Source organism: Strongylocentrotus purpuratus, unplaced genomic scaffold, assembly GCF_000002235.5.
Source record: "Strongylocentrotus purpuratus isolate Spur 01 unplaced genomic scaffold, Spur_5.0 spur5_scaffold_1, whole genome shotgun sequence".
Lineage (NCBI taxonomy): Eukaryota > Metazoa > Echinodermata > Echinoidea > Camarodonta > Strongylocentrotidae > Strongylocentrotus > Strongylocentrotus purpuratus.
This window is the reverse complement of record NW_022145594.1, coordinates 7,851,905-7,864,216: the sequence shown is the minus strand read 5'-3', so window position 1 is coordinate 7,864,216 and position 12,312 is coordinate 7,851,905.

Here is a 12,312-nt window from a genome sequence, read left to right as displayed (position 1 = left end):
TGTTCCAGCCATATTGCACACCTCAAATTTAACGACATTCCGAACGGGATGCCGACACTTGCTTACAACTGAACATTCGATTCATGATAAAAAAAAAAAAATATTTCAAGTAATCACCTATCTATATCTTGCAACAAGACAGTAAATAGGGAATAAACCGTTATGTGGTTGTAAGATTAAGCGGACCGTATTTATTAGCAAAATTGCCTGTATTATCAACATGCACTTTATCTGGTAGACAAATCGATAGACCATGGACCCTACCATGGATGGAAAAGCAGATGTTTAATCCTACACCGTATAGTATTACCATGGTATTACACGGTGAACTAAACACAAAGGCATTGCATGGCCTCAACATATGTCTGGTCCTGATCGACTGTTAGTGTGTGTGTGTGTGTGTGTGTGTGTGGGTGTGGGTGTCTGTGGGTGTATTTTTTTTCCGGGATAGAAATTCTATTCAAGTCTACTCCTGTCATATAAATGCGATGACCTTTGGGTTTTCCCAGTCAGTGGAGTATATCCGGGGGCAGAGGGGGCACGTGCCCTCGGTGGCATTTGAAGCGGGTATGAAAAGAAAGGAGCGCAAAATATAGAGATAGAGAAAGGGAAGAAAGAACTCAATACGCTAGTAAAGTGCGGTATAAATAGAGTTCGTGGAGGGTTGGAAATGCAAATTTTTCAAAAGCTCTGTCGCTTTACTCCTATTACTATTATGTTGAGTCCGGATCTCGTGGTTTCGCGCCAGGATAGATAATCCTATTCAAGTATATTCCTGTCGTAAATGCGATGACCTTTGGGTTTTTCCCAGTCATTGCAGTATCTCCGGGGGGGGGGCAGAGGGGGCATGTGCCCTTGGTGGCATTTGAAGCGGGTATAAAAAGAAAGGAGCGCAAAAATGAAAGATGTGAAAGGGATGAAAGAACCCAATACGCTAGTAACGTGCAGTATTAAAAGAGTTTTTAGATGGTTTGGAAATGCAACTTTTTCAAAAGCTCTGTCGCTTTACTTTGTACTATGAATGCATATGTTGAGTCAGGATCTCGTGATTTCACACCGCAGTATAGGATATGGCTTATGATATTACGCTAAAATAAAGGTTCAAAGTTGAGCAAGAAAATCAGATGCTCGTTGCCTTGTTTCCCTTTAGTAGCTCGCGTCAAATGTTTATTAATCGTGAATCTCCCTGTTACAGTGGCTATATAATCTCGTCATCTTTGCCATGCACATTTTCATTATTTTAGTCCAGGCACAATAGGGCCTAACCAATCACTACTAAAACAAATAGTTGCCAAGCTATTCATCATTACAGTAATAGCAGGTAGATGTGAGCCCCAATTAAACCATCACTTTGGAATAACTATTTCGGGGGGGGGGGGGGAGGGGTCATATTATCGACGAATGGTTTGGGGTGACCAGATGATTCCAGATCTGCGCCTTTGTTATAGTGTAGGCCTACAGAAGAGGAGAAGATGAAATGGAGATAGGAGTTAAAGATTGAAGACATACAGAAAAAGAGACATGGAGAGAGTGCGTGTATTTGTGTCAGTTTCAATTAAAAATTTACCATTTTCCCACTTTCAAAGGGCAGGGAGTATATATCCTCCTGGCAGTTCACATTGGAATTCAAGCATTCCGCCTGAATACAATTAGAGTTCTCACTTATCGCCGTATAAACAACATTTAGTTTTAATAAGTGCCCATGTTTTTATTTTTTCATTTTTCATAAATAGCTCTTTTCACCTATGATAAAGTCTCTTTTTACAACTCTTTTCCTTTCATCATTAAACGTGCCCCTATTTTAAAGTGACAGGGAGCAATTCATTTCAAAGCTACGCTCACTCGAAATTATAGTTGATATAATTATGTACATACTCATGGCTCAACGTTGATTGGTAAGGTATGAAGGACGAACATCAGTATGAAATGCAAGTTAAAATTTTATTCGTTACATGAGTCACGATTTACAGTGAGTCATGTGACCTAGTATGTATGGAAATGTCTATTAATTTCAACTTTCAGTCATAATCTGGAGTAGTAATTGCATTTGTATGGTGTTTTCAATCTATTTTATCCACTGAAACTGAAATTCCTCGTTCGTAAATAACCCTGCTGCAGTGACTATATAATCTCGTCATCGTTATCCTATTCATATTCTTTGAACAAGGTAGAACATCAGTATCGATGATAATTGTGGAACAAAAGATACTCGATTATTGTAAGTACGCTCGATGAAATAGGCATAAACATGAACAGAACATCCCATAATATTGATACTAATAGTAATAGTTATGTCATGTCTATTTGGTTTGTGTATTTGTGCGTTCTTTTATTATTGATATACTATTTTTGCAACTGTAAGTTATAGGGGGCTGCAATCTACAAGCCCAGCTTTTCAGCAGTCCCCTCCATCACCAACCTATTTTATATGCCTGTTGTACACTGTGGACCAATTACAAATATATTGTTAAGTTTCATTGTTTTACTATGTACAATTCAATCCCATGTACTTTATTTATTTTGTTGGAAATGGAAATAAACGAAACAAAAAAAATAGTATAAAAAAGGACTGGATTGGTGAAGTAACAGCCATAAAACAATATTTTTTAATATCAAATACATTTGACAGTCAAGTTTATGGCTTGCAAATTATACTAAAGACCTATGTGGGTTATTAAGCAAGCAGTTCTGCCGATAATTCGTGTTTTGGTTTTCCTGTAGATATACAATGCGAAGTGTACCCAACTTTAGTAGTTCTGGTAGTTCCTAATTAGGAACTCATAGCCAACATGACTTTGAAATCTATTTCATGATAAAGAATAATTTATTCTCTGTCCGATGATATCCCATTCAAAATATTTTTGTCACGGGTGACTGAACACCAGGGTATTTAAAAGGTGAAGTCAAAATTGCCATGTACCAAGTTTGGGCTGATGGAACGAATAGCATTTTGATCATAATAAAGAGTCTTATGTAATTTTGATAGAAAAGAAGTAAGATATATCTGGGTACCTCGCTGTCATAAAGGATTTTCGGGCATCTCGTTGCCACTACATGGAGGTATTCAGGCACTTTGCTTCCTGAAATCATTATGTGTCTAGATGTTGCGAGAGAGGGAAGCGAGTGAGGAATATATGAAACTGGGCGGAAGAGGCTCTAAATGGAAAGAGAATTTTCATTTTTTAAGAATTGTGAATCCTCTCGCTCGGCCGCCGCTGACCCTTGCACAACATCTAAAAATACATAACTTGCAGAAGAGCTGTAACAGTGTAAACAGGGTGTGACAAGCCCTTTAGATCGAGAGGCATTTTGTTTATTAAAATAATTAATGCAGAATAAGCGATTTAAGGGGAACGAGGAGGCCTCCCACTGGAAAATGCTGAGAGGGGATGTCCTGCCTCCTCAGAGGGTCACCTAAAATTGTCAGATCGAAGATATAAAAGCTGACCATACCCATTAAGAGAAGAGGCAAATGAATTTGGTTAGATTTTGATTCCTTCGGGTGTGCGTTCAAAAGTGTTCCTATTAATACAGAGTCCAATGTACAAAACTTGAACCGTTGCCAACTTTATGGCGCGGTACGGTTTCATGTTTACTTTGGGTAATAACAATGCCCCTCAAATATTGAAACCCGCTTCGTTCGCAACTCAACCATAGACAACAATCCTTACTTCATATCTATTGTTCACCACCACCTAAATAATAGGTATCACGTGCAGATATGCGCCACCGTTCCCACCAATGACTAGGGGACCTTGTTAGTTCTATTTTAGACGACATAACATGTATGTATTTCAAGAAGACTGGGGATTTCCACATGCGTGGGCGATGTAGTCTAACTCACAGGCTCTTTTTGTGCGATATTTGAACTATCGAGTTGCATTGGGTTTTAAAGAACAGAATGAGTTTTGGGAAATGTGTAAAACAATTTGCGATCTTTTCTCTTTAAGTTAGTGAATGAGTAATTTCCTTCTTATTTTTTCCAATTGTTTACATTACTGTCTCAAACCAGTGTCTTCATCAGTACAGTAGTAACAATTGTAAAAACTGGCCGAATATCCTCATATTCATCTATTGAGGTGACTAAATATATGATATTGTATATTCATATATATTTCCATACGAGGTACTGACATATATTATTGTATGAGCTATATAATGTGTTGATAACAAAATGATTGTTTTTGTACCATATTTTAAAATGTTAGTGTTTTTTGGGTCGCTAACACTCACGACGAGTGTTATAGTGATGCAGAGTGAATCATTAGTGACGAATTTGGGATCGGAGGTGAAGCGCGAAGTCTTGTATTCCTTAAAAGGGTGCCGTGACCAAAAAACAAGATTTAAACAAAAAGATGTAGTAGACTGGTGAACCCCCCCCCCCCCCCCCTGCTCCATGACTAACCCATGCTACACCAATGGGAAGCGGAATAGCGCTTAATGTCAAATGGCTACATGGAGCTTTCTTTGTTCCAAAACGATTGTACAAGTCCATACAATAAACGACTGATAGACCATGCAAAGCAAATGTGATGAGATCAACACAAAGGCCCTTGGAGATTAAAATATTCCATTCAAATGACTGTAGGCTTTTAACTATGTAAATATGAATGATGCATTTCTATTCGGATAGAAAATGATCAGTACTCCTATAAGTGAATGGCATTATAATTTTGTAATTAATATGGAATATGGAGGAGGAAGTAAACATGTGTCCACACAACAAAATATGTCTATGACCATAACAATAGTCACTGTATCTGGGTGTATACAAGTATAAATGGCGAATATACAGTGTTATCCTTTCAGTTCGGCAACAATTAAGCTAGAACATACTGATACCAGTCAAAATATTGAATTCATCCATATTTGCCACTCTCCATCGATCAGGATGTTTTATTTTTTTTATAATAGTATTGGTATTATTAATATCATTATCATTATTATTATTATTATTATAATAGTCATCATCATCATGAAAATCTTCATCACCTATATGTTTTTTATTGCTTCAGAACTTGTTATCATTAACTATAATCAGTGATCATATAAATGATAACAAGACAAATCCTTGCTGTTCGCTTTTATTATATTACATCTCGCACCCATGCCTAGAATGTATAGAGAATTTACCAGTCACATCTTATTGTATACTGCATGTACTACTATATCTCTTTATATCCTGCATCAAAAATTTGTTAGCTTTTGATTGGTTGAGAGCTTGTCACATGACCAAAAATATTTGACCTATTTTTAGAAAGTACTATATGAGAGTACTATTTTGTTTTACTATTTGGGAGTTGAAAAAAAAAAAGTGATTTTTTTTTTTTTTTTTTTATTGAATAAAAAAAAAAATACTAATCTTAATTTAACAAAATATTTTAACTCTTTTTAGATAAAAATTGACATTTTTTTTTGTTCTAAATTTTTTTCTTCCCAAAAATGTTTTTTTTTTTTTTTTTTTTTTAAATAATTTTTTGATGCAGGATATAAAACAAATATACCATGCCTTTTATTCGAGGTACTGGTTAAACTATGGGCCTCGGTGACTCCAAAAGTACCATTTGCTTTGGGGCTGCGCCCCTCAGCAAATAGTACTATTAGAGTCACCTCTCGCGCATAGTTTTAACCAGAACCTCTCAAGGCAGTGTATATTTGTAAACTAATTTGCTTTCCTTCTATTTATGTATAGAATGTGGAATATGAATAAAAGCAACCAACCAATTAATCAAATCAACCTACGTGGAAACACATGGGGCTTTGGGGAAAACCAGTTATAGAGTATAACATCTCTATAATCATATTACGCTCGTCCGCCATACATCCGCTACACATTTCCCAATGTGGGAATTCCCACAGTTGTGTGCATGTATAGAAAATAGTGTGCGTTTGGTTCGTGTTAGACCGAAAGCTTCAGTCTCTATACCGTCGGTTGTTCCACTGAGACTACGTCTGGCTCCACTAGACCTCCGGTTATAGAGACAGAACGATCGCCTATGCCAGCCTATGTTGAAGATATCACGGCTAGTTTTTAGCCGTTAGGCCCCTCCCACAAACATGACAAACTTGCCACGGCCGTATTGTTATGCCCCCCAAATCCCCCAAAATGTCATTTTACCTGGTGCATATCCAATTTTACATTAGGCCTAGGCTATAATACATCGGTTCCACTTACTAACTTGATGGAAATAATCCGTTTAATGGTCCCTTTTAAGGAAATTACGGGTCAAAATCGACATCCATGTTGAAAATCTTGCAAGCCGTGTTAAACTCTCGCTGCCGTCAATCTCATCCCTTCTAGTCTACGCCGAAGGCAAAATGATTATGAAGGAAAAACTGTGCGCCATCTACACGTTCGTAATGGCGTTATCACACACATGTTAACTCACATGCCCTGCTTCAACATAGGCTGGCATAGGCGATCGTTCAGTCTCTATAACCGGAGGTCTAGTCACTATGAATATGGCGGACAAAGAAAGCGGACAAAATATACAGTTCCTCAGGTAGACAAAGGAACATCCCTTCACTGCTATTATGTAAAAATGTATAGAACAGGTGAATATGCATGTGACACCTGTTTCACATATTTTTACATAAAAGCAGTGAAGGGATGTTCCTCTGTCTACCTGAGCAACTGTATATTTTGTTCGCTTTCATTGTCCGTCATGTTCATAGTGAGTGGAGCCAGACGTAGTCTCAGTGGAACAACCGACGGTATAGAGACTGAAGCTTTCGGTCTAGGTTCGTGTATGCTGAAATGCTGCATATATTAGGTGTGTATGAAATTTTACGAGTCATAATTACATGTACATTGTCCTGCTGGAGTAATAATGGTTTCCTTAGTTTGATATTTATACATGTAGTTCAATTTATCATGTGACACTGCTGTATAGAATCGTATGCATACGTAATTCACAAGGGCGGCGCTCCGGAGGTGGGCACGTACTGTATAAATCCCCAATTGATGTATCTAGGTGACCATGAATATATGATATTTTGTTTCTAATGTATTATAATATGACAAACGACAAGTATATAGTGATACAAATCTTCTGTGACGTAATTGGAACTGGCCTGACGAGAAGCTTTTTTTTATTTCTTAAAAGGGTGCAGTGACAAAAGGTTGAAAGACATTGATCGAGTAGAGTAAAGATCAACTCCTCCTCGACCCCCCCCCCCCCAAAAAAAAAGACTGAGCCCATTCTACCATGTACTGGGGAGCGCGGAAAAGTGCGCAGGGGTTATGGATCGGCTTTCCTTATTCACAAACGAACGTTCAACTTCAAGTCCATACAATAACTACATAATAGAGCATGCAAGAGAAACGTGATAAGATCAACAACATGCACAATTAATGCCCTAGAAGCAGATTGAACCTAACCATGTGACTGCGCGGGCTGTGTAACTATATATTTGAATGATGCATTTGTATCCGGAAAGAACTGGATGGAACTTGAACTAAACAAACATGTCTATAAAAAGTAGCACCCGTGACTTGTACGCTATACAGTGCAGTAGAGTATACAGCGTGGGTTTATATAGTTTAAATTTAAAGTCAATTAAGATCTCTTTTGTACTTATTTCACCTGATTATATTAACGATAAAAAGGCATGTAGTAATACAAAAATAATGATGATGAAGATGTTCATTGTGATGATGACAATTCTACTAATGATTATAATAGTTGCAGCAAGGATATTGAGAATATTTAATAATTTGACTGTAACAACTTGCATGTATAGTTGTGCCAGCAAAAGGGGACAGAGACAAAAGAAGAGATTTGATCTCCGATATCTTAACAGACATGCCAGACAATCACGTCACTTATCCCGAACCCTAACCGATTATCTTCATCACCTTGAAGCTGCACTTAACTGGAAGAAGAACCCTAACCCTAACCCTAATCCTTACCCTTATAATTATAGGCTTACAAGGAAGCAACTTTGTAAGCCCATACACACTTGTACTAATAACTACTAAAACCACATTTGAGTTGATTTTTCACGAAAATTAAGAGTTGGGATCGATTTTAGTTATTGATTAAACATGTACTTGGATAAGAAAAGAGCACTGTTTCACGGCAAATTCCATCCTTTTGAGTTCCAGTGAAGTTAAGAATATTTTTTTTTTATATTTCTGTTTTTTCTGATAAAGGATTAACCTTAGGGTATAATTCTATATTTCCAATCTCCTTCAAATAAAGAAGACAGAAACTTATGACGTTTGATTCTCTAACTCTCATTCTGGTATGTATTTGGCAGATTTGATCAAAGTATGATTTTTCATTCTTAGAATATCGCCCTCTAAGTTGAAACTGATTGTTCGGCTTGCTACTGCTCAGTCACTATATATTAGTCTGTTGTGTTTATTTTTATCAATCAGTACAGCCAATCATACTGTAGGATCACAATACAGAGAAAATATAACACTACTATCATCGACTGTATGTATGTATGTATTCCAATGCCCATATGAAAGATACAAATTTGGCAAAAACGCACAATCCTAATGATTATTGAAACATTAGGCCCTGCATGGACGTTGCATTATGAAGGGTATGTGACCAATAAACAGTTTTACATAATCATACTGACATGATAAAAGCGAAAATAACGTTTGTTAAGTTCTTGATAGTTCAGAAGTGTAGAAAAGTGATTAGGGGTTGTTTTCAACAGATGGAAAACGTAATGCACATGTGATTTGTAATGTAGAGCTTGCACTCCATGATACACATGTGGAGGTATTTTTTGAAAAGGGGAACTACAAAGGCTATTTATGTAGCACCTCCATCGCTGTAGAAGTGATTATTTTAAAATGTATAAAGTAGGACCTTTTCACGTTTCGAAGATCTGTGGAAATTTCGAGTCATTCGGGACATGTGCTAACCGTGAACTGGTTTATTCCTTGGAAACCCCCCTCCCACACACACACACACACACCACCACCACACACACACACACGCACACGCACACACACACACACACACAAAGACAAATATAATAAATAAATTTCTAAAAAATAAAAGATTAAAAATTAAAAAGATTTTTTAAAAATTAAATAATTAATTAATTAATCAAATGTAAAAGATCTCTCTCTCTCTAGAATCAAATATGAAAGTGAGCTGTCTGTGCATTCTGACTAGCACACCCAAATGAAAATATGTCTTACAAAGAGTCTGCAATTCTATACTCCTGATTTTATATTTCTACCCATCTGATATTTAAACTAGGTCCTGCTCCACAACCAAAAGTTTTAAGTTTACGCATGGCATTTTTCAAAGAAATTTCGTTTGCAACACAATGTTTGTGTCATCTGATACCTGTAGATTAATTTTCACTTGAGTAGCAGGCATAACTCCTGAGTCTGGTAAATGAACACCTTGAATAGCTTTATCTGATCTAATATCAATCGTTAATATTTCGAAGACAACTAAAAATAATACAGCGGACACCAGGCGCAGATCATGGATTTCTTAGGGTGCCCAAATTTGAAATTATGCGAGCAAAATATTGGTACGTAATGAACAAAAATGTGTTGTTGTGGTTTTTGTCTTTTTTGTTTGTTGTTGTTGTTGTTTTTTGTTTTTGTTTGTTTGTTTTTTTTTTTTGTTTTTTTTTTTTGTTTTGTTTTTTTTTGGGGGGGGGGACAACACAAATTCGCATCACCCCATGCTTACATGCAGGCCCGCTGAACGTTTCTCTAACTAGGTAGGGGTGGGGTGTTGGTGGGGTGGTATTTACGATCAGGTAGAGATTAGCGTAAATTGGCGTGGGGTCTAGGGGCGAAGCCCCGCGGGGGATCAAGGGGTGGAGCCCCCAGAAGTTCAGGGGGTATAGGCATTTACTAACGGTCAGGTGAGGATGTGTTGATGCCTTATTTGTGACACTGGTAGGTCACGAATTGGCGTGGGGTCCAGCCCGAAAGCTCAGGGGTTTTGGGCATTAAATTACGGTCAGATGAGCATATTTTGATACCTTATTTGTGACACTGGCAAGACACAAAATGGTGTGGGGTCCGGGGGCAGAGCCCCCAGAATCCCAGGGGTTGTATACATTATATTACCGTCAGATGAGCATATTTTGATACCTTATTTGTGACACTGGCAGGTCACGAATTGGCGTGGCGATCCAGGGGGCGGAGCCCCCGGAAGCTTAGGGGTCTTGGGCAATAAATTACAGTCAGATGAGCATATTTTGATACCCTATTTGTGACACTGGTAGGACACAAATGGGTGTGGGGTCCAAGGGGCGGAGCCCCCTTAAGCTCAAGGGTTTTGGGCAAAAGATTACGGTCAGATGAGCATATTTTTCGATACCTTAATTGTGACACTGGCAGGACACAAATTGGTGTTGGGTACAGGGGGCGGAGCCCTCAGAAGCTCAGGGGTTTTATTTATCAAATTATCATCGGATGAGCATAATTGTATACCTTATTTGTGACACTGGCAGGTCACGAGTTGGCATGGGGTCCAGGGGGCGGAGGCTCAGGGGTGTTAGGCAATGGATTACGGTCAGACGAGCATCCAGGGGCCCACCTTAGGGCCATTGGTTTGGTTCGGGGGGCAGAGCCCCGAAAGCTCAGGGCTTTAGGCATTTAATTACATCAGATGAGCATGATTATACCTTATCTGTGACACTGGCAGGTCACTAATTGACGTGGGGTCCAGGGGGCGGAGCCCCCAGAAGCTCAGGGGTTTTAGGCATTTTATAACGGTCATACAAGCATGCAGGGGCCCGCTTTAGGGCCCCTGGTGGATTCGAGGGGGTAGAGCCCCGAAAACTTAGGGGTTTTATGGTCAGATAAACATATGTTGATACCTTATTTGTCACACTGGCAGTACACTAATTGGGGTGAGGTCCAGGAGACGGAGCCCTCAGGAGCTCAGGGATTTTAAGCATTAAATAACCGTCAGATGAGCATCCAGGTGCGTGACTTTGGGCCCTAGGTGAAATCCACGGGGCAGAGCCCCCGTACGCTCAGAGGTTTTAAGGCATTTAATCAGGGTCAGATGAGCAATTTTTTAGGGGGGCCCCGGAAATTAGAAAATTACGTCGTCAGATATTTCGTTCATTGGCTTAGGAGGGGGAGGTGAAGGAACACATTTTGTATTAGTTGCTTCTTGAGCAAAAAAAAAAAATCTTTCCCCTTTTTTTTTTCTTTCTGTTTTTTTCCTTCATTTTTTCCCTTCTTTTTGTTTCCTTTTTTTTTTTTTGCTCTTTACACAAAATAATGTTCAAAGTTGTATTGTTAATAATTATTGGCAATCATTATTTTTTGTTATCTTCAAAGAGATCTCCGGCAGGTTCCCCTGTTTTCGCCAGTGGCGGATCCAGGGGGCGGGATCCCCGGGCCCCCCGCCCCCCCCCCCCCCCCCTGGATCCGCCACTGGCGAAAACAGGGGAACCTGCCGGAGATCTCTTTGAAGATAAAAAAAAAATAATGATTGCCAATAATTATTAACAATACAACTTTGAACATTATTTTGTGTGAAGAGCTTTTATATATCCAATAAATACTACCAAAACAATTTTTTTTTAAATCTATATGATAGTCCCAACTTATTTGATCAAAATAACATATTACAATCATCGATCGAATGCATATTGTTCCCAACAAAACGTCTTTTAAGATTTTGATTTTGCTCTGAATCAGTACAGACATTTCAAAGTTTTGTCAACCTTGCTGCTAAAACAGATGCTAATAATTATAATCAGTATTTAAGAGACTTTTCGTCCTCTAATTTCAAAGGTTTTCTTTGACGCGTTTCTTATGTAGAAAGTTGATGACAGCTAGCTCTAGTTTGTGAAATTGGAAAGTTTTCTACTAACAATGATGTTTTAAATAACTTTAACAGAATATAAAAGAGACATATATTTGAAAGGAAAAGGGGCTCTAATCATATTTTAATAAGGGCACTTATCGAAGGTGTAAAGGGACATTTATAAGAAAGTGAAGAGGATCTTATGAAAAAATAGGGCACTTATCCTATGTAAAAAGGGGCACTTTGTAGGTATCTGAAAAGGTGGGGCACTACGTAAACGCCGCCTCTGCCCTTAACCAAACCCTTACATCTCAGTCGAAGAAATACGATTTCATACCATGTTTTAATGACTTTACTTTGACTCTTTCAAAATGTAAATGGTTTATTAATAACATCGCGGCCAAAGGACGAATTGCGAAATCCTTTGCAAAGTGAATTACAAATATATACAATCATGACTCCCATGACATATTTGTGCACAAATAATAGTAAAAGAACGTAATAACGAAATCATGGGTAATTAACTACACATTCGGTAATCGAGTTGTGT